At 39.6% G+C, this 24106-nt stretch overlaps 1 protein-coding gene across 1 annotated transcript in view; it reads right to left on the bottom strand.

Annotated features, from left to right (window-relative positions):
- Positions 1-24106, bottom strand: part of CFAP54 (cilia and flagella associated protein 54) — a 144703-nt gene that overhangs the window by 115305 nt on the left and 5292 nt on the right. The gene's annotated exons all lie outside the window — the stretch shown is intronic.

Raw genomic sequence — 24106 nt, 5'->3', positions numbered from 1 at the left:
CGCGGGCAGCCGCTGCAGGGGGAGCGGTGAAATCTGCCCTCACCCCCTGGGGGAAGCCCGCTGTTTCCCTCAGCCGCGGGGGAGTTCATCTGTTGGAGAAACTTCGCTGGAGCCGTGTTGCATAGCGGTGACCATGCTTTACAAAATCAAGATTTTCCTCTTTTTTTTTTCCCCCGTAAAGGTAGCTGGAGGAAGCTTCAGCAATGTCAAAAGGTATCTTGTGGGACATGTTTGAATGATGTTTTTCTTGGGATGTTGCTTTGAGTTTACAGTATCACTTGGCAGGTCTACTGCACTGTCACAGAGAAGAGAAAAAAGTGTATCTCGGCTAGCTCTCTATAGAGGTAACATCTGCGTATACAAAGATGGTGGCAAACTGAGAAACAAGACCATATCGATCAACCTTATAGGAAGCAGCCATAGCAGCCTCTTTATAGGCATTACGGCAAAGGGATTTTGGAGGGATTTGAAGGACACCAGTTAAGTTGCCATGTTCGTAGTTATGATGAGCACAAGGGCCTGCTTAATTTAAAACGTGAAAGTGAAGGCTTAGAAATGTTATGAGCGGGCAATGAACCCTGACAGGCAGGGCCAGTTGGAGGCAGGAGGCAGTTCATTGAAATCAAATGAGAAAAGATCAACAGGGAAGGCTGAAGCAAAGAAGTACCTGAAAAGTGTATCCAAGTAATTTATGGTTGATAGTAAAGAAACTGTGATTTGAACCACTGGAGAGATGCAGCCTCAGCATGCTGAATGATAAGAACCAGAGAATATTTCATTTGTGAGGCCAGAGAAATGATATTGGAATGATCCAGATGCTGTGGGGAATAAGGAAATTTTTAAGTGGCTTTATGACTAATATATCTGATTTACTCATTTTATATTGTTCCCTGCTGGGAGTTGTGTGGATCCATTATCCAATAGGTATCGTGTGGCTATGGGAAGGTGTTATGAGGAACCATTAAAGGCTGTTCATATGAGTGGAGCAACCCAAGACACTGGCCATGTATGTAGGTGGAAACAAATGGCTGGGTGAAATTGGGAGAGAGTTCCTCACATTTCTGTGAAGGAAGTAGACAACCAAGCCTTCAAGAAAAAGACATTGCACAAAGTTGGTGTTTTAGGAATCACTGGGTACAGAGACAAATTTTACAACACAACTGAAACGTAAGAACCTGGCCTGCAGAGCAGTTATTACTCCGTTTAAAGAGCCTGTGTGTGCTTTGCAACACTAACCAAAGAACTTCCTGTGATGGATTCCAGAGGAGTAATAAACACTGGCTTCTTGTGCCACTGTAAGTACTTCTGATTACATCCTTTTCAAATTCCTAAGAGGAGCTGACTAGTTTGCCTCACTAGATGGTGCTATATCCCAAAGGGCTGATCTCCAAATTCATGGGGACACGAGACACGCCCTTATAAAGCAGCAGGGCCTAGAAGCTTCATGGGATGCTTGAGAGACTGTAAACGAGACTCTTGAGCAAAACTGTGCATATCTCTAAAATTTGGCTGGCAGATGGTGGACTGAGTGTAACATTAGTACTTTGAATTAGTGTTTGCAGCCATAGAAACAATTTGAGTCAAAGAAAACAGTGAGAGAAATAGAGTATAGTCATTTCCCAACAGGGAAGATTACAGAGCTATGTAAAGATAAAGGTTTAACCAATGGGAAGTTAACCACAGCTGATCAGTCAGCTTAAAAAGAATGCTCAGACTAAAATTCCTGGGTCAGGGCTCAATAGGGTCCAAGTAAACCTCCATTTAGCAGGGAGAACATAGCACAAGAACAATTTGGACACACTCAGCAACCCAGGCAGAAAGCCAAGTAGAACCATAGCAAGGAACCACATTGCAGAAAGCATGATGTCATGTGTGCTATTTCAATTTTGGATGCTTAGAATATTGATTTATCTTTTACTGTCCTTGAGAAGACTCGAATTTACACCTCAGTCTCCATCATGTCGAACGTTTAGTGGGTCCAAAAGTTAAAAATGCTTATAGTTACAGAGAAAGAACTTTTAACTCTGTAAAGATTATTTATTCTTCAAAAGGGCCTTCAGGATGTGTAATGTGATGTTTACAGAGAAAAGCTTGCAGTGAAAAGAATAAGATTGATGTCTATTGAAGTTGAAACCCTGATAGAATTTCCTCAAAAAATGGAGTATATACATCAGTACCTGTATGACCTGGAGAGTTTATAGCAGTTCTCTGAATTATGTATGTCCCTATACCCTAAAAAAAGTTACTTGTTGATTGGAAGACCAATGATTTATTCATCACTGGTAGGTGAACTTTTAGATATTAAGTCTGAATTACGGTAAAATTAAAGAGGAACCAGACAAGATGATGGTCTCATAGGAGAGTTGGCATAGACTCCTGAGAAATGGTATTTAGGTAAATCCACTGACCTAAGCAGAGAAGCCATAGCAACCTATGATATAATATCTTTAGGTCAGATATGAGTAAAGCTGCCTCAGAAATTAGGCCACAGAAGGACCCACCAAGAGTTAACTTAGTAAAAACCCTTAGAAGAAATGTCTGTTCCCATGGCTATAGGGCCAAGAGTATGCTTGAGGCTGAAAAGGGAAAAAGCTTGCTCATCAAGCTGCCTGCTAACTTCTCTTGTGTCAGTTCCACTTGTGTGAAATACAGTGAAGTTACAAAGAGCAAACAAAGGGGGGAAAACACTGTTTGATCACAATAGAGTTAGACAGGAAGAGTGTCCAGTGGTATCAGGGTACAGGGGCTGAGGTAATGTCTGCCAAGCCCTATTTATTACATTAAAAGAAGTTTGTTCCCTACTTGAGTAACTCTTGAGATGCATATTTAGATCCTTTCCTAGGATGCTTGTGACACACGTACACTTGAATTATGTGCCTGTAGATTTGGCTGATACTCGGAGGCAAAGACAATTGTGGACAAGTCCCCAGAGATGAAAGTTCTAATTTTATGTAATCTCTTCTTTGATGCTTTTAGGGGAAAAAAAGTTTCAGATGAGATGATTCTGGCCATTGCTTATCACCTTCAGGCTAACAGGACTTTTAAAACAGTGCTGAACATGTTTATGGGCTAGTATATTCAGAGCTGTGTGGTTGGCATTTACTGTATTTGCTGTGTGCTTAGTGGGAAGTCCCAGTGGGAATCCACAGAGTACTTCCCCTTTGAGTAGCAGTGCATTGTTCGATTTAAAAAACAGAAGTTACTCACTCCAGAGAAAGAAGCAGCAGCAGGTACGTGCTGATTTTTACAGAGAAATTCACAGTTTGTGGGTTAGCCAGGAAAACCTAGTCAAGGACCAATAGAAACAAAATGTCTAATATGACAGTACAGTATTTGCTATTCACGATACAGGGAGTCAGATATGGTGCAGAAGAATAGCTCTGCCTGATAAGGGTCCTTAAAATGCCCTCAGATAGCTGAAAGAGGTGAACTAAGTTGCTGAATGGCAGGGATATACTTTAAAAATATGATTAAGGTCATCCACTGGGAGTAGAAAGAGGATGAACTTGGCGAAGTGCAAAAAAGGCAGCCTGTCTGCTGGAATCAGTGTACCTTTCAAATAACTAAGTGTACAGCAAGCAGAGGGATGCATCAGAACTGCAAGTTTATTGCTATCACACTGTGTGGCACTGGTCTATACCTACAACTGATGAGACAGATTTGGAAGTGCAGGGCATTTATGGACAGCTATGGGGGATTACACTGTCATCAATTCCTTTCCATCCTTCTGCCCTTCCTGTTTTAGAGCTGTTTGGTAGAGCTGTAGCAAGTATCCTTAGACTCATATGCCTTACTTAAATCTGCCTTAACAGTTCAGATGGAATTTGTGGATTTCTGGCCTTAACTTTAAGCTTGAAAGGGACACCTGCTACCTTTCAATGGAAAATTTAGTAAGGGGATGATAGAGATGAACTGTCATGTTTTGTTAGCATCTGTATTTTTTGCTGCACCGTGAGGAAACATGTCCTGAGTTAGGAAGGTACATGACTGACTGCAAAGGTAAGGAAATGTGCAAAGTGCTGGTGGAAGTGACTTATTTAGGACACAGTACAGATAACAGTATTATAAAAAAACCAGTACCTACAGAGTTGGAGGGTAAGAAGGATCACATTGCTTTTCAAACAAAGCAGCAGATCCTGTCCTTTACTGAGATGGTGATATAGTCGTATACTGTTCTAGTTCACAAGCTGTTCCTATTGCCAAGTAGTATAAAAAGTTTATCAGACAAGGGAATGTTCTCTGTACTCTAAACTTTATATTAACAAATTAGCTGAAGCTTGTGAATCTTTTGACAAACAATTGATGTTTTTTTCAGGTACACTGAAAGCAGATCTGGAACAGTTTTAATGCAAATGAATACTCAGAGAGGGAAAACTCCCAGTTTTTACTTGAAAAGGGTCCCTGGCTTCCTTTCTGATCTGGTGGCTTAGCATATATGCGGGAGAGGATAAGAATGATCAACAGGCAAAGGAACTGTGCAACTGTCAGGTTCTTACAGAGCTGCTTCAAGTTTGGGCTGGCAGTTTATATACTGGCTACTCACTGCTTTTTGGTTGTATCATATGAAAGGTTTTTGTATCGTATGAAAGGTTTCAATACCAAACTCTAAAGACAAAGTGTAAACTTTCAAGGTTTTAATATAGAACTGATTCTTTTTCAGGTGGGTGTGAATACTCACTGAATCCCCCAAAATGGGTTTCTCAGTTTCTGTGTATTGTTAGGGAAATATTCTTAGGCACATGGAGGTATTTCAGTTGATGTCTAGAAAGGGTGTTATAGCGATGAAGTCATCTTGCTCAGTCAATTTTTCAAATAAAATGGAGGCATCTGTAATATTGGTGTGAACAATCCATGAGATTTGTCTCACCTACTCAGGCTGTACTGTTACACATTGAATGGGTTAACCTGGCTTTCAGGAGGGAGATGCAATATGGTTGTTATATAGCTGTCTGAGTTTGTAAAAGGTTTAAATTGAAACAGAACAGATTCTGAGATCTGCTTCATGGACTTAGGTACCTAAGCTAGCAGTTGGACACCTAAAAGTCCCTTAGTGACTTTCCAAAAGATGGAAGTATTGCTGCAATGAGATAGTTTGCCTACAATTTCTGATATTTTCATTACTTGATTAAGATATGCTTTACTGCAGTTTACTAGTGCATTCTACTCAAGTAGATACCAACTGATATAGTTTATTTTGGAAAGCATTCCAAGGCTCTGCAAATATTTCTTTGGGGATATGCTAATTTTGCCTCACTGGACAGACCATGCAGGTAAACTTCTTCTCTCACTCAAAGATTCTGTCTCAAAGCTCAGGAAGCTGGAGGGGTTCTTCTAATAAAGCTGTGCCTAAGGCTAGTTTAGAGTGATAATAAAGAAGTCTTGAGCAAAAGCCCTGTAAATCTCTGACAAGTATGAAAAGGGAAAAGTCTGGGCAAGATTTTTAGTGATGTGGATGAAAGCTACATCTTAGAAATGTATGAAAACTGTGAAACACTTAGCCGTACATATAAAAACCCAGAGAGAGGCCTGAGCTAAGGACAACATTCAGTTTCTTGAGCAGAGAGACAGGCAAAATGGTTATATTTTCTGTGGCACGTGAGAACAGAAGTAGCAGAGATGGAGCAGGGAAACAAATTCTGTTTTATCTGCATTGATCTTAAGCTGATCGCTAGGCATCTAATAGTTAAGGTTTGAGTTTGGAAAGAAGCAGTGACATGTTTTGCTTAAAATCATCCTGCATTTTCTTCATTTAATGAAGATTCTCAAAACAAACTTCAAACCCAAGGAGCAAGAAATAGATGAGTTCTGAGGCCTTTCCCAAATCTCCCTTGAAGCCCAACATGACAATGCATTTTTGTTCACATCCTCCTGGTGTACATTTGTTGTCATAATTCTGAGCTGCCGCAAATGCTGTAGATTGAAATCGCCTCAGGGAAATAACACTATTGTTTGTATATATAACTCCTGAAGAGCCAAATGCATTCTTATCATAACACTTCTCTGTTGTGCGTTTGGTCAGGGAGCACTCACAGGATCAAAATAGACTCTTCTAGGAATTAACCACTGGCAACAAACAAAGGGAGAGTTAAAATAACCTGCTGATGACCTCCAGTATTTTTAGATCTATGCATCTCATTTCAGGCCATTTCTTATTCCATTAAATATGCGTTCTGAAACTTTTGGGCATCATTGCTTCTGGTTTTCATTCATATTAGGTTCTCACCCAGTTGCCAGAATATTTCACTCTAAGGTCAAAGTATCTGCTGATTGAGTTTTGTTGAAGCAGCTGACAGAAATTGTTTTGGGCAACAGCCTGACCTTGGGCTAGGAGACTTAGCAGCTTGGAAGTCAGCAGTAGAAAATTATGCAATGTGGAAGAGTAGTTATTTGATGGTTAATAAGCCTTTCTTATGCAAGGAAGTAGAAGTATCTTTCTCTTCAAATACTTACTTGCTGATTTCATAGTTCTCAACAATACTTTTTTATTGGTATGTGTAATCCTATTTTCTGTGTCACTCTTTCTAATAATATATGCTACAACCATTGTGAACTTTTGTCTGACTACTTTGACTCTAGGAAATTAATGTTTAAATACAAATAATTATTTTGTGTTCTGCATACATGTGGAAGAGATATTTGTCTAGTTTCAAAAAGAGTGAAGCTGGGGCACATTGGCTCTATTTCAGTTTAAGTAAAAATTAGAATAATGTCTCTTCAAAGCAATTGGTGCTGTTGCTGGATTATATCTGATGAAGTGAAAACTGTCCAGAAACAGAATTATATATTTACGAATATATCTGTATAGAAATAAAGATAATGGATCGTTAAATGCTTAGTAGGACTGTAGGAAAAGCTGCAATATGCAAAAATGTGATGGCACTAAAGAAGAGTAAATAGTTGCTAGAAGGAAGATTAAAATCCCAGACTAAAAACCAGCTGCTAACAAGGATGGGTAGAAGTGCAGTAGTTTCCCACAGGAATGCTGACTTCTTTTGGTAGTGAACCACTGATTGCCACTGATAGAGAAGCTTGCATAAATTGAGCTGGAGAGCACAAGTAGATCTGCTACAGCTAATATGACTGGAGAAGCTTTCCTGTAATCTTTTTTCTTAATGCTTTAAAGGGCAAAACATTAGTTTCAAAAAGAATAGTAATATGCAAATACTTAAGTGGAGCACCTTGTTAAAAAAAAAAATTCTTCTTGGTGTTTGGTGCTGCACCTTATAATTAGTGTAGCAAGTGATTTCTATTTTGATTACAATAGTTTTTAAATAGCTGATACTTTTATATCTCTGTCTTCTTTTTTGAAGGCAGCTTTATTTGCTATGCATTTTTATTTTATTTTCTGTTTAGTGCCTAGGGTTTTTTTCTGTTTTGATTTTATTCATGTTGGTTTTTTACTATAAGCTTTGGCTGGGGTGTACATGTAACAACATTTAGTCTACTTTAAAAATACTTCATGTATGCAATTTAATAATATCTTATCAAAATGACATAAAACTCACTGATGCAGAGAGAACTATGACAGAGTAGTATTCCAGAAGTGAGCTGGATTCATGTGAAACTTCAGGCTGGTAACTCTTTCTTGTGAGATGGACAAAAAGGCTTAAAGGCATACAGAGAAAGGGAAGCAGTAAAGGATACATACATTTATAAAATACTGAAAATCATAAAGGAATGAAAGTCTTGCTCATTTGTAATTGAATAATGTTTAGCTTGTGTGCACTGACATACACATTCATTTGCCATGAAAGTGTAACACATTAAAAATGAATAAAACAGTATGGGCAAATAATCCATAATATGCATAGTCTGTTGGGAATCCCTATTTAAGAAACAGTGACATGATTTGAGAAGGTTACTTGATTTAGCTGTGAGTGAAGACTCCTTCAATCATCTTATTAATTTGAGATCTTATACAGCACATTTGGGGGGTTTGTTTTCAATATCCCTATTATAGGTTTTTAGAGAAAAAGCTAATAGGTCCTAATTCTTAAAGTTTTATCACTCTGTTAAAGTTTTTAACTGTCAAGCAGACAACTCTTTTTGTAATATTCATTTTCTAATGGATAAGAAACCTTTACTTCCTCTTCCTTTTATAGACCGTTTTATAGACCAGAGACAATTATATGCATTAAAAATACAGCTGCATATGTTTCTGCTCAGCATAGTATCAGTCTGTTCTTTACAATTACTTTTTATCCAAGAGATGCTCTAAATAAAATTGTAATCTTTCACCCTTTTCTCCCTCAGAATTTCTAATTAGAGAAATCAAACTATTGTCTTTCCTCTACCTCATGGTACCCTAGGGGAAAAAAAATTCCTACCAGCACTTTAACACGTTTAATTGATAGAATAATTAAAATCTCATGAACTTTGGCCACACAAATGTAGATGAAATTTTGGTAGCAGGTTTTGAAAATTTTACTAACATGCTTCAAAGTGGACATATGGCTTCTCATCCACTAGGATAAATACATTAAAATGGCCATTTCTTACTCAGTGGATCTACTTTGTATACTCAGGCATATCTATTAAATTTAGAGACAAAAGCATAGTATTTATTCTAGCAGAGCCAATATAAGTGAGTTAGATAGATTTTGGGTTTTTTTCCTGTATCATTAGCAATGGAGTTGCTTAAGAAATTATCCTTACAGGAGCAAATATTATGTTGTACCTGTGTAATCTCATTAGGAAAGACTGGCTGAATGATTCCTTAGAGAAAAAAGACACAACCTCACTGAAATCAAGCAACATACACCAGTCTGAGTTAGCACGAATATAACTTAAATATAATTTATTCATCAGAAACATAATCATACAAGAATAAAAAAAAAAAACAAAAACAAGCTAACAGATCTGAGACCTTGGGTGCATCTATATTAGCATTTGGTTTGGATCAAGCGTGCACTTTCAAAGCAAATTGGATCACCTCCCCTTACTGCACTTGTTTCCTGTTCTGGAGTGGTCTTGAGCGCACGAATTGAAGTCCTTTTGAATGAAACTAAACTCAAATGTGCACTCCAAGAGCACACATTCCCCAGCTGGTATGAGGAGTTTTAGCCTGTAGCAACAGACTAGAACTAGTAACCCCCCCTGAAACATGTCCTGCATGAACAGTGGGCGCTAATAGTTTCACTGTACAGATCTGCTCCTCTTGCACTGCTTTGCTTGTGAATATAGACACAGCCTTTGTCACATGAATTGGTTAAGAAAATAAGACCTCATCATCAAGCTCTACTACAAAAAGTTTTCTGCAGCTCCAGAATCCCAATATACTTTTCTTTAGATCTTTAGTTTATTTCCTCAAAATAACAAACTCAGTGCGTCATATACTTTCCTAGGAGCCTCTGTTTTTTCAGGCTACTCTCCATAGATCATCTACATGTAAATACCTAACCTAGAGACCTCTGGTCTACGCAGCTCAATTAGTAGGCAACAGATCAGTCACAGATTGGAGTAAGCCTGAACCCCCTTCAGAAAATCCATCTTGATGTTCTGTTTACACTGCTTTACTACAATCTTTTTCAAGGATTGAGAGAATAGAGAACATGCCCTTATCCATGCTGCAGATGTGTACAGTTCTTCCAGAGAACTCTTAATAATTTCCTTAAAACACACATTAAGAAGCATGTCCGAGCATAATACCTATCTTACTATAATAGCTCTCCTACTGTCCTTTCAGATATCCCAGCAATACCCACCTAGCCCTCATTGAGCCACATGCACTCTGTCACAAGTGCTTCTCCTGTGACTCTCAGCACCCATATGATCTATAGCGTGCAACACCCTGATAGATCAAGGAGAGTGAAAATCAGAGTATTTTCAGGGAAGTCTAGGAAGAAAAAATGAATTGACCGGTGCCATAATGCCAAATCCCGATTTCTGTAAGGGGTCACATGATTCTGGTGCCAGTCCTGATCTGATGGCAGATGCGGCATCTGAGCCAGCTCTAAACAAACTTAAGCCATTTGGCATAGTGCAGTGCTGTGTGGAAACACTAGAATAATGTTACTACAGTGCAAGGACGTATCAGAGCAATCTGTCTCTGAAGTTAATATATCTGGGATCATCTTCTGTATTTCTGCTAGGTGCTACTTTGTATAGTGTGGCCACACCTTTAATGGCCAGTATTTATAGTACCACAGGAGCACACAGCGAAGGAACTGGGGACATAAAAATATGAAGATAACAAGGCAGGAGAGATTGTTGCTGCTGGGATTAGTGAGAGATTGCAATTTGCCTTTGAAAGTTCAAGGGCTGTAAGATACGGCATCTGGCATAAAGCGAGGAGGAACTGCAGCAGATGATAGTACAGCTTCTGTGGTAGTTGGACAGGAAGGAAAAGAGCATGTGAGTGATAGTCTCTTGAGAAGAAGAGGAGGAAGCACAGAAGCAAAGATGGTATATAGGTATCCACAGAAACCACTGGGGGAGAAGACAAAGGTAGGATAAAGGGATAAAGTGGAGAGGCCAGAAGGAACAGCAAAGGATGAGAAAGGAGAATGGACTGCAGCATCTGAAGTGCCTATGATGTTAAAGAGTAGAGCCTCAAGAGAAGAGAATCTTCTCTTAAGAGAAAAATAATCATGCCTTGGACACTGACAGAAGTAGGTCTCTCTAGTACAGCGCCAGGGGCTGCTCAGGAGAGTAGTAAGGGACAGTCTGGAGAGAAGAGGGAAAGAAATTAGAAAGAAAAAAATAATATCCCCTGCAGAATTCTTCCTAAAAGAGAGACTTTCACCTTCTTATGCATGCTTGTGGTGATTTGGGTGTTGGGGTATGACAAAGTTGGCTGTGGCAGATGCTAGGCCTTACTGTCTCAGGTCTAAAATGCGGCAAACTTCCCTGTAATAACAGCAATCCTGACTAGTATCTAGCTCCAGTTCCCTATATGCTATTGATGCTGGCTGCCTTCACACATTAAAGGGGGAATTTCAGACAAGTTTTATAGGGAAAAGGGCTTTGGTTTATTATTGCAAAGTATCAGGAGCTGAAGCATCCCAAAATGTTCCTTTTTGTGTCTTTCGAAAAGCCTTCGCACTGTTTGAAAACAAAATTGAAGACTTGTCAGCAGAGGCAAGGGGGGTTGCTGTTATTGCTCCTATAATTTCCATTATCTAAAGTGTTTTTAGGAAAAGCAGTTGGAGTAGGAGGCAGAGAGTGGGGACACTGAGTTGGAAGGTGAGGGGTCGCACACGTTCTCCACAGAAGGGGCGGTGCTCCCTCACGTCTCTGATTTCTATTTTCCGAGTCAGGGAATTCAGGGCTGATGGCAGCAATTAATCTGCTGGGTACAGCAGAGATCTGAGATAATGGCATAATGGCCTTCCTTAACAGAAGAGAAAGGCAGTAGCTGGAAGCAGGAGAAGAAAGTAAGAAAGGGAAAACATGAAGTGAGAGTAGACATATATTTTAGCAATGGTGCTGGAATTTCAGGTCTCTAAACCTCTTCAACAGGTGATACTTCCTCTCTGGGGCTCTGCAGCTATTAATATGGAAGAGAGTCATTAAAATACATAAATATATAGAGAGACAGTCTGGCACTTAAGCCCTGAGAAGTTTGCAGACAGGGTTGTGTGGGAAACTTCCTCGAGGAGAGTGTTTTACCCTGAGGGTATGAATGCAAGAGCATTACTTTAGGGTCTTTCCTAAGCAAAGGGACCTAGGGAGGATCAGGCCAAGATGATCATCTCTTCATTAGTGAACCATAAGAGGTCCCAGTGAGTTTTGAAAGGCTTGAAGAGATTGATGTTCATAAGTGGGATGAGATGACTTTTCAGGTTCACCCTGTTGTAGCCTGGATGATTTCATGATGCCTTGTCTACACTTCTCTTGCAGGCTAGGGATGTCTCTGTATTTTATCATTATTGTTTTCTTTTAATAAGTTTGTTACCCAGCTTTGGTCTGGTGATTTCATTTTGTGTCATTTTATTTTATTTTATTAATTTTGTCATTTAGTGTAAGGTGATTCCAGGATTTTAGTAACTGAAATGACTGCATCTTTTCAGAAGTAATCAGTTTATTACTAGTTGGGATGAATCTAATTCCCTTTAGACAGGGGGATGACAGGTCTCATGCTGGGTTAAAGAATATCAACAGTAGCCTGAAACTCTTCTACACAGAACTTTTCAGTGATACATAAGTTTGTAGATTTGAAGACTAATAGTATCATTGGCATCACTAATTATATATGAATTTATTCAGCATTTTTTTCTATGTGTTCCTATAGCACCTCTGTTATCATCTTAATTTTGTATATCTTTATCACTCCTTGACCATTATTTTTAACATAGAATACCTGAAAAGTGGAAAGAATTAGATTACTGAGTAATGCAAACGACAAAACACATTTGCAGACAGGAAAAAGAAAATGCAAGGTAATGGCTAGTACAGCCACCATTAAATACAAAATTTAACATTTATGATAACATTTCCATACTCCCTGAGTAACACAGTCCTGTATAGCATATAGACTTTGTTTCAGGCATACAGCTGCATAGCCCCTGCATTTACAGTTTACAATAACTGCTAAGAGAACAGAGATTTTTGCATTTGCCAATAGATGTGCATTCAGTAAAACAGGGCTGCCAGAGATTGCTCAGTAAAATTCCAGTTCTCCAGATCACTTTTACCTCAGTGGGGCATATGGAGCTCAGGAATACACTGATTTCTGAATCCCCTTCTTAAAACTTGCTCTGATGTAGGAGATGTTTCTTTATTTCAGCCTCTATTTAGCCTGGCCAGTGGCTCAGACATCTTCTCATTACTGGATATCTGACATCCATCATTACTGTTTGCTCTCAGGATGTTCTAGTTCATATTAGTGCAGAACCCTAAAAATCATTGTGGCGAATGCTTCTGTCACTCCACAGCACTTTATGATTTTAAAGACTGGACCTATTACAAAATAAGAATGCTGCTTCACTGCATGCAGCAAGTGAGTTACATTGGTATGTGCAGTATCAAGCTGTGCAATCAAGCTCTCTCCTGAGGTGCATCTCTTTATAACGCATATCAATTGAATATGTTTCAACAGGACAAAATAAATCAAAACAAATGCCCACTCCACAAGTATCTTAATTTTACTTCTCTGTGAAAGCACATATCAGATTTTTGAGAGAAACAGGAAATACAGAAGGAAATTAATACATGCAGCACTCTTGTATAATAATTATAACACAATTTTGAAGGACAGTTGCACAGAGAAGAATGTATGCACAGAGTCACAGACCACAGTGACCTCCCACACACCAAACTTCTTTAGAATTACTGAAATTATAAACAAAGTAAAAGCTCTTCTTTCCCAAACAGCCTCCTCAATGTCACTAGCTTCCACATTCTGGCTTCTGTCACTGCATCCCACACTCTCTCTGTTGCTAAGTGCTTTAGGCTTTTGCAATATGTTCCAGAGGCTCCCTGTTTCTCTCAGATCTCAAAATGTGCTATCATTTGAGAGCAGCATGTCTAGGTTTATCTGACATGGTAAGAAAAAAAAAAGATTAAACTGTACAAATTGCAGCTTCGTACAGAAAATGAGATTTTTTCCATGCTAAAAAATGTCTTTGTAATCTTGCATGCCCTTTCATAACACTTTGTTAGAACATACTTGCAATTCACGGTAGGATATGTGAGGAATGGGGACACATTATGGCTCCTGGGAATAGCTGTAACTAAAGCTTGACTGTAAGTGACAATAGCAGTATAGAGCACACAGTGCTTGCAGAGGCTTGAGTCAGTGCTCTCACTGTGCTATACAAATAAAGAAGCTCATAAATAAATGGAAATCATAGGAAAGGTGAAAAAAAGAAGACAATACAATTCCATGATTGTATTAGTAAATATTGATTGTTACATGTATTCATCATTCTGGTTTAAACATTGTTTGGTTTCTTATACCCTTGTAGCAAGCATGTAGTAGCTTCTATTTGGGAGAGAATGATATTCTCACAGTTATTCACCCACCCAGCTGTGCCTCTGTCTTTTTTTTTTTTTTTTTTTTTTTTTTTTTTTTTGTGGGTATGCATCCTACTGAGTGCAGTTTTCAGGCTGTTGCCTTTACCTGTCCTAGCGTGGAATTTGACAGCTTTCCGTGTATCCTATGCAGCATACCTACAGTGATTGCCTGCAGGTTTTGCTGTCTCTCTTCCACTCAGATTATAATGAGCAACATTGGTAGTGATTAAACAGCTGTCTTAAAAGCTAACATGTATATTTAAATTGGGTGCAGATGCTCCCTCCTTTCAGACACAAGAAGCATTCTAGGCACATGTTTATTTTGGTTTTGCCATATCCCAAAGCCAGCTGAAGGCATAGGCAAAGTACGCTGTATTTAATTAGAAAGTAATTCAGCACATTAGGAGTGGATCAGTAGATCAAAACTACTGAGGCACCTCACATTTCCATTTTAAGTGTTTTGGGAGGTTATTTTGGATTATATTTAGCCTGGTCCCCTGAGCCACACACCTCTGCTACACAGGTGATTTAAAGCTTTCTGAAGAGAAAAAGTGTTAGGTACAAGCTAGAGGACCTTGTGATGATGCAGCTCACATGCTATTTTGGAACCCACTGTCCCCATTAGCACTAGGGTGCATTTGGAGCACATTTGGAGCAACGCTTCTGTTGTCATTTCCTCCTTCAGGAATTTAGTTTGTATGCACCAAAACTGCTCTGAGAACTGAAACAACACATGGTAAATGCAGACAATCACAGGATTTTCCTCAGAACTGCGCTATTGCTGTGAGACAAATCGCTAATGTAGACGTAGCCCTTTGACAGCTGCTGAGGGCAGTGCTCTGCCAACTCCGCTAGGACCCAGAAGACAAGATCAGCTATTTTAGACTGAATCTCTTCCCTCCCCATAGACCACTTCTCAACATCATTACAGGCCTCCTACCCTCCTGTCAATGCCCTATCTTCTTTGTTTTCCCACATCCATTCTCCCCACCAGGGACAGGTCCCTGATCTGCCACGCTACCAGCCATATGGAAGATAAAGGAAGTGAGCTGGGGCTGCTTAAAGATTATACTTTTTGTAGGGTGAGGACTGACCTGAGACCTGAGCATAGAGACACCATAGCCAAAGAGAACCAAAGGAAAAGTGTCCCTAGGGTGGGATGGGCATACACAGGCTATAAGAAAGGACTGTTAAAGACCTCTGCCCTCATGGCTTCTAAAACTCTACTGCTTCTTCTCACGCATCAGCTTCCTCTTCTTCCATCCCCACTCAGACTCCTAAAACATCACTGACAGTTCACAGCACCCTAACATGCAGCACTCTTGGAAAAAGGATCCTTCCCAGCATCCCCATTTCTTACTCTGAAATAGCTCTCCTGCTGCTGCTGCAAAATTTGATTAACTGTGCAAATACAGAATTTTTAAAACGATGTTTCAACAGATGCTGTCTCTCTGCCTCATTCTCCTCATGCCCAGGGAGAGAGAGCTTCAATTTAAATCTGCCTGGTTTCTCCTGGTTTCTAGGCCTCTTTCTTGCCTCTACACGTTCTTTTGATAAGTGCATGCTGAGATCAGACATATCTTGACTCTGTTCTCATTTCCCCACTTAGCCTGGGCCTGAAACCAAAGCTGATACCTATTCTTCCTCTTAATCAAAACCTGGGGTAGTATGCTCCATTGCTTGACATCTTAGAAGCCTCTGTGGAGGATCAGGGTTAGAATACGGTCTACCCTACAGTGGTTTGAAAAGACCCAGGTTATTTTGAATCGGAGAAGAAGACCAGCCAAGGCAGATGTTACTCTCAACTGGGACGTAGCAACTAACAGCTAACAGGCAGTGTAAGAATCAGCTGAAAAACATGCCCCATCCCCTTCTAGCTGACACAATAATAGCACAGTCACCACCCAAATCTGGGGCTGAGGCCCAGCCCAAAGACATGAGGTGCACATAGCCCTCGAGCCCATTCTTTACTTCCTGCTTCTTTTCCCTTGAAGCACTCGTTAAATTAAATAGATTTTACAATGTAGTCATATGCTTAATAATCAGCTTGGTATAAATATTGACGCAGTCCTGCAGAGAAGCTTGACTGTCATCGTAATAGTTCCCTTGGATCACTTCAAAGCGATCGCTTCACATGTAAGGAGCAGGGAGAACAAAGTTATATGCCAGAGGACAAACAGGTGCTGTACAGCAACCAGGGGAGAGCAAAATGCATAGAGGCAAAACAGTAAGAGAGGGAGTAAAGCTAGGGTCGGCTAGGGTCTTCCAGCTTGACTGTGATATAGTGGAAAAGAAGTGCCCAACAGAGCAATTACAGATTGGAATGAGGTGACACCACTTGTAATGTTTTCAAGATTTTTCTAAGTTGGGACTGGAAAAAAGATTGAGGCAGTATCCAAAACAGTTTTGAATTCAGTTGATAGTGGCCAAACGTCATTACCAGCTCAGAGGTGTATCTGTGATTTATATGAACCAAGCAAAAAGTCCTCATCTAGTTCTTTGGCCAGTATCCAATGAAAAACAAAACCAAAAAAACCCAGCTACAACAGACATCAGTCTGACATCTTTGCTAATATTCTCCTACAAAGGCCAGGGATTAATACATATGGAAGGGTTCTGTATCTCACACTTAAAGGACATCAATCTAGGGATCACTGAGACATGCTGCAGTGCTCTGCCTGTATTATGGAAGGAGAACTCTCATAATAAGGAATCTAACTACAAACATCTCTTTAAGGGTGGTGTATGCAGACACAGTGTATTCCCTTAACTCTATTTTTGGTGTGTTACTAAGATACGACTGTTTCTACGGAGAGCTCATTGGTGGGCAAAATAAACTGTTCCAATGAATTATAAAAAAGATAAATTAATTTTTTAAAACAAAAATATTGCATTAGAATGCTAATGTAGAATTCCAAAAACACACTTCCCTTCTCTTTTTTATTATTTTTCCTTTTAATTTCTAGCAGACATCTATCCTAAATTCTGTTTTGTCTACAAACTGATCTAAATGAATATCTGTCCTGCAAAATACTTAACTAACTGTAACAGCCACATATATAGTGGCTACAAAAGCTCCAATAGACCATTTGTTTGTTTTTAAAAGCAAAGTAGAATTGTACAGCAGTTTACTGTGGATTATAAGTATCTACATGACCGCGAATGTGCCATGTTGTGAAGTGAACAAAAGAGCTTTGAAATAGGAATGGTAAAGGCAAAGAAGGAGAGAACAAATAAGTGCATTAAATAAAGTTCAGTATTTAATTTTAACAGGCTTCTGTGGTAACAGCTAGACTCTACAGCTGACAAGTAATAGATATGTGGGGGTTTGTGGCTTTCCTGCTACTTTCCTGTTTATAGCTCTAATTATTTTATACTGCGCTGAAACAGACCTTGAAAAATGCTATGCTTGACTTAGAGAACATTTTAGATGATCAATCAACAACTTTGCAAAGTAAACAGCAAGAAGCTACACAAAAAGAGATGAGAGGGGAATTCTACAGTTAAACCAATTGGAATTTATGTGGGTGACCTTTTCCTTCTTCATCTTTACATCTGTAGAAATTATTAATTTCATGTGAAGATGTGCTTTGATATTTTCAGGGTCAGACTCAGAAATATTCCTTATGTTACATATTAGTTTAATCAATTGTCTTTTGTCACCTACAATATGTAATTACCCTGCTTTCTCAGCAGTTGGCTTTTAGAAAGGTCTCAGTAATAATAACAATGAAAAGCAAATAATACATTGTTAAAATTGGATCCTGCATAACTGAAAGCAGCCCTACAGGCCCTCGATGAGTAGTTCAGGTGATACAAACAGACCAAACCAGCCAAATCATACGCAAGACCGTGATTAGGTTAAAATTCCTGAGATTTAGAACAGGAAACTGATTTCTTTTTTATTCACCTTCCAATTTTGGGGTCTTTATAAGAAAACCAGTCCTCTCCCAAATAAATGGGTGGGATAATAATCCCACACAGGATCAGGGTTCAAATTCAACTTTAAATGCACATGCAAAAACATGACATTTCTCTCTGGCACTTAAGAGGAAGCTTTTCTTCCCATGAGCAGACAGAAGCTGCCACCTATCCCTTTCCATTTTTACACCACCTTTTTTTCTCTCTCCCTTGCCTGCAGTCTTCCAAGTCCAGGACTGACATACAAATACACACGTGGCTGCCTAAGGCAGGAGGATTTGTGACACAACAAAAATCAGCAGGAGCCTGACTGATCCGCCTGCACTGATCGAAGAAATTGCTGAGCACATGATTTTGTCCTCCCGTCTACAGGAGGGTCCTGTCGGTGTAGGAGGTGCAGCAGAAGACAACAGGCATCTGACTCACCTGGCCCAGTGTCCTCACTAGTGGCTCAAGCTGATTGCCACGCTATTCGCTATTCGGGGAAGCAGGTAAGGTCCCTGTCTCCACTCCCTCAGGGCGTAACAACTTCCATTAGAAGGGCAGGGTAGCCAGCTGGGGCGGGAATGGGTTAAACAGCAGCATCTTAATTCTACCTATCTTCCTTGCATAGGTAGCATTGCTAAGAATATAAGACAGTAAAAAAACTTTGGCCTGGACTGTCAGGTAAAGCCCTTCATCTGCTCACCCCAAAATATCCCACATTCTTGTCCCATATCTTTTCTGTTCCATTCTCTTTCATCCACCCTCAGCTCTCCTCTGGTATCCCTTCTCCTACCTTAGTGCTTCCTTTGAATATACTGTCTCCCACTGACATCTCAAAAGTTACCATTATAAATTTCAAAGAGTCCTGCCAGGCAGCTGCCACTGCACAAAAGACTCCAAAATGCAGCTGATCTAAGTATGTGCAGGGAACTCTACATTATATACCAAATTCTCTGCACAGGAACAATACAACCTATATACTCGACTTGCTGTGCAAGCATTGAACAAGGCATGCACAACCCAGTAGCCTACATTTCTCTAAACCCACTTCACTCTGTCCCCTGATTTCCTTTACTTTACATTTCCTTTACATTTTATCTCCAACATTCACTTCATACACTGGCTCCATTTTCACATGCCTTTTCTTGTATTCTTTGTACTCTCCACATCAGGTTTTAGCTCCAGTCCCACTCCTTTTATTCCCCTATCTCTACACACCTTCCTGTCCAGCCTTACAAATATAAATCTGAGAATGATCAGGTTTCATCTTCATTGGAACAGATACCATCTTTATTAGAACAAACTTCATTTTTATATAATGGGATTACAGGAAGGTAACCAGCTGTCATGACTGAAAGCAATTTCACTTTAGTCCTAAAACTCTCTGGAGATAGCAACCATTAAAATAAGGAAAAAATCAGAAGTTTGACACCTGTAATCTTGTCACTGCGGGATTCTCTGTGTATTTTTGTGCTTTATTTTCAAATCCACTAAGTACTTTGAATTGGCAACAGTACAAATGTTCTGAGAGACTTACTGATGGCATTTCTAATCAATTCAGTAATGACTGCAAATTTCTATGAAGCAATTTACTTGCAAGGAAGAAGGGAAAAAAGATGCTTGCTCTTCTGTCTGAGATGCTCAGCCTGCATGAAAAAAACATAAGAGAAGAATAGGAGCCTCTTTCCTACCATTTCATATTTCTGTTTCATAAAGGAGAGAAGTGTATCCCTAAATGTATACTTCAAAAGGAGAAGCAGCAGAGGTGTGTATACACAGCTGGCCTGCTTCCATTATCTGCAGATCTTCATTGCTTCACCCAAATTCTTTTCACCAAACAGTTTTAGTCTCCAACACAGAATTCAAACAATATATCAAAAAAAAAGGTTCTTTCACCAACCCTAGGCTATGGTTTCATAGTGACCTACTTTCTACTGTAGAAACCTATCATTTTTAGAAATTCTCTACAGAAAATACCTCCCCATTTCCTACCTGAGTATGATAATGGTACAGGGTTGGGTAGGCCTAGTATCTATGTTTTTGAAAAGCAGGCTGTCCTGTTTCAAGAATAGGATTTCAGAGCAGTACCAGAGAAATAAAAGCGTCTAGCCATTTGTTTGCTAACTGGGGCAGAAATGTGCAGAGCCTTCCTCTTCGTTTTTAACTTCCTTGCCAAAGGCCTGACCTAAAACTTACTGAAGTCAATGGAAAGACTTTATTGATATTAACGGGAGTTGAATTGTACAGGAAAAAAATCAAGGAATGAAGCTGGATTCTGCGCCCCCCACTAAAACACTGCCCCATATCCACAAAATATGCATAACTGTTAGCCACCTCCTATGTCCAAGTTCCAGAAATGTTGGATATAAATAAAAACATTAATTCAAATGTTGTAAAGACATAAATGAATATGTACATGAATGATAAACTATTTTCAATTTTTAGTGGCATAATGTAAAGGAAATGATGAACTAGCATTTAACTAGCATTTTGATAGGATGTGAAATTACATGTGGGAACTGGAAGATTTAAGCAACATAAAGGAATAGGAAGAAGAAAAGTGGACAGTGATATATTATGACATATGTATGTCTCATTATATATAATATATGATTAATATGTGTTTATATATGTGAATGATATAGAATGATAAAGTAATATGAAAGAGAGAAGGGAATAAAAACACAGGAATACACAGACTTTTATAGCTGCGATTAATGACCATATAGGTAATGGTAATTTCTCCAGCAGCTGATCAGTGGCTAAACACCAGTACAGCTACACAAATGCAAATCTCAAGTGTAGACAATAAACACACCAGTATTCACACTTTGGGAACTCTCTCCTGCTTGAAAAACAATTAAGGGTCACAAGAACAAATAGCAACTTTCCCTGTTTCTATCTGGAATATACAGTGCAATCATGTGAATGACCAGTCATCAGCTAGTCAAATCAGGGAATATTACCACTATAGAAACGGCTGTATTACTTGCCAAAGCTATCTGGCCGAAAAAATACATAGTTTTCATTTCTTTAAAGGATAACCTTCTTCATGTTGCCGTTTCCTGCTTCCATTCATTCAAAGAGGAAGGGTCTTACGGTGACGTTAGAGAATCTTTTAGAAAAAGATTTACTTTTTTAGCCTGGAGGTCTGCAAGTACTACTTTGATCTGAATCCAAGTAACCTGGAAAATACCTTATATGAATACCAGCTTGGTATAATAATGCAAGAAACTCTCTTAATTTGATTATTTTAAATGGATTGGAGTTTTGCGTAGGTGGAAGACGATCACTACAGAAAGGAGTGCTACACTGACTAATATATAAATAGCTCTTGCTGGGAGCAGAACAATAGCTCTGTTTCTTCTCTCAGAGCACAGATACAATTAGTTAGAGGATATTGCATTTTTTAGACATTTTTGGTATCCAATAGAAAAAGAACAATTGCATTTCAAAACAAAATATTGTATTTGAAAAGCATTTCCCCTTTTAATTACCTGCCAAGACTTTTGGTCTTTCCCCTGCAAATAAGCACATCCCTTGTAGGGGAGCACAATGCTTTCCCACACTGCTGGAGGCTCGTGAGGTCACCGACTCCTGCTGCTCCAACACACAATCCTGAACTTGGGTCTTGGCAGGAAAGTAACTGCTTTCCGCAGCCACTGTTTTAAAATACATGAGTTCCTCTAATGTTTGCATCTACCATTAGGTGGACTTCACTGATTTAACTTCTATACTTTTACTGTCACAGAATAAATGTATCCTTCTGTTCTAGAAATGCTGAGGCAAAGCCAGTGTATTCATATTCAAAGCAGGAAATCTTGGTCCCCTGACGACGCTGTATTCCTCTTGCTGTATTTATATTCTAATGGCTGATGCAGGTTTCATCATTTCGTCCAGTGGCAATAATTCGTTCCATGCAATTTGTGCATGCTCCATTCTCACTGTCTTAGAGAACAGACCTATTGTATTCCTCAGCCAATCCATTTTAAAGCTGGTTTAAAATATTAATAATCATGGTTAGCTAGATGGAAATATGATTGATTGTACATATTCCACTAAATAATAAGACAAATCAATAGCTATAGTTATAAACCCAGTCTCACGGGATAAACTAATCAAAATCAGTTCCTATGTTTCAAGCTTGTTTGTCACGGTATCTTGTTTTTGTAGTCGTTTGCATAGATGTGAAAATCTTTCTCTGAAGTCACCATATAATGGTAGGATACAAAGGCCAAATATATATTAAGTGTTGTACTGTTACAGACTCTTCCCTGTTAACAACTTGTCATTCTCCTTGCTACAAGTGGAAAACCTTAAAATACGCTCACTGCACTGTGACCAGGGTTGAGCCATTATTTTTGGGTGGCTCATCCTAACTGCTCTGTTTTTAGTTTCTTATCTTTTTTGCCATAATTATTTTCCTGTCAGATATGTCAATGGCAGGCATGAATATGTGTAAAGTAACATATACATAGCAGGAGTATTACTATCTTACTAATATTTTGAATACTTGAAAACAAAAACACAACTTATTAAACTTTCCAACCCACCTTCTCCCCTGTACCTCCTTTATGGAACATAATTTACTTGGATGCTTTGCAATAAATATACTATTACCGTGTAGTCTCCAGAACTTGTTTTACAAATCATATATATAATAACAAACTTATACACAATCATTTATAATGATATTACTTACCCAAAATAGCTTTCAAATTGAGTAAGATAAACGACACATCATCTTGTTAGCATTCAAAGATCAGGAGAACTGGTAGATCTAGCAAGAACTGGTAGGTCCTGAGCTTTAAAGGGGATCAGTGTAAGGGTTATCTTTGCATTGCCAAGTTCAAAGCTTGAATGTCTGCTTTCTCTGTTATTAAAAATCCCACAAGTTTTGCAACAGTAAGCTTGCTATCCTACGGCTTGAACAAATTCAGAAAGAGCTCAGTAAGCATAGTTTTTCTCTATAAACTTCCAATGTGCTTCTGAGTCACGTTTACTGTTTTTATCCTAAACTGATTTCACCCAAAGTGCGCATCAGCATGAGCAAAGTGAGTTTGTACGTATGTATAAAGTGGTTCGATGCTTGCACTCCTTTTTTAGACAAGGAGCAAGTTACTTCTGTTTACTGGGAAACATATTCTTGTATGTTCTGGTTCATTTGTGCTGCTGGAAGGGTGCGATGGAGCTGGAAGTAGGGGAATTTGCAGCTGGCACAGCTCCTGGGAACGCAGCTCCCACTCGCCGGCTGGGGAGGGCGACTGGCCAGCACGAGCTGCACATGCAGTTCCTCAGCATCAGGGGCCGGTTGCTGTAAATCGAAATAAGACGCCAGTCTCCACCCAGACGCAGAATAGCACAGACCTGCCTGCAGCACGGTGGAGCTTTAGCCTCCCTTGGTGCCTACAGCAGGGGTTTAGCCAAGCACGGACTGGCAAGACGTGCGAGTTCTTCTTGAGGGGAACGTGACACTAGGCCAAGCGGCCTAGTGTAGCCAGTCGCTAACGTCTGCAAAACGGCTGGAGACCCATTTTGACAGCAGGCCCTGCGTTTGGTACGCTGTGCTTTGGCCAACAAAATAAGAGAGAGGAAGGAAACAGGCAACAAGAATCAGAATATGCCCAAAGGAAAAAAAAAACCTGCAAAATTCAGCCCTAAATGTGTCTATGGTTTGGTACTTGAAGTTCAAACACACATCGCTAAAACCACTTAAGATTTGGACTTCTTGTTATATTTTGTTCTTTGTATAGTGGAAAACAAGAGATAGTGGAGAACAAATGGCTCAAAGGAGTAGTTTTTAGTGTTTAGATCTTGTGCAGTAGGAAAAGCTTAAGAAGAAATTTAGGGCTGGAAAGGACTGAGAAGTGAGGAAATGCAAACTGGATCATTTTGAAGGGAAAAGTACTGTAAATGAAAAAGCAGGAAGGAAGCGCAGTTGGTGCTGACAGCGACAGCAAGGCAGGCAAGAGGGGTGGTACACTGGCAGTGACTGCAGGAGACAAAGAAAATACTGTGGGAGTAAATATGGGAAGGGGGATTTTTGTGGCTTCTGAGTAGGAAATCAGTCCGCAGGAGCCACATGGCTGCCCTTAACTTCGGCTGCTGACTGAAGGGTGGCCGGGGGGTGTCTGCTGCTTCCTGAGCTGCATCGCCAAGGGGAAGCCCCGCCGGCAGCGGCGGGCAGCAGCCGGCAAAGCGGGGCGATGCCGCCGCCCTGCCCTGCCCGAGGGGCGGCGGCGGG

This window comes from Apteryx rowi, unplaced genomic scaffold (assembly GCF_003343035.1).
Source record: "Apteryx rowi isolate R43461 unplaced genomic scaffold, aptRow1 scaffold_237, whole genome shotgun sequence".
Classification (NCBI taxonomy): domain Eukaryota; kingdom Metazoa; phylum Chordata; class Aves; order Apterygiformes; family Apterygidae; genus Apteryx; species Apteryx rowi.
The sequence above is the reverse complement of the archived record's forward strand: the minus strand, read 5'-3'. Positions and strand labels throughout refer to the sequence as shown.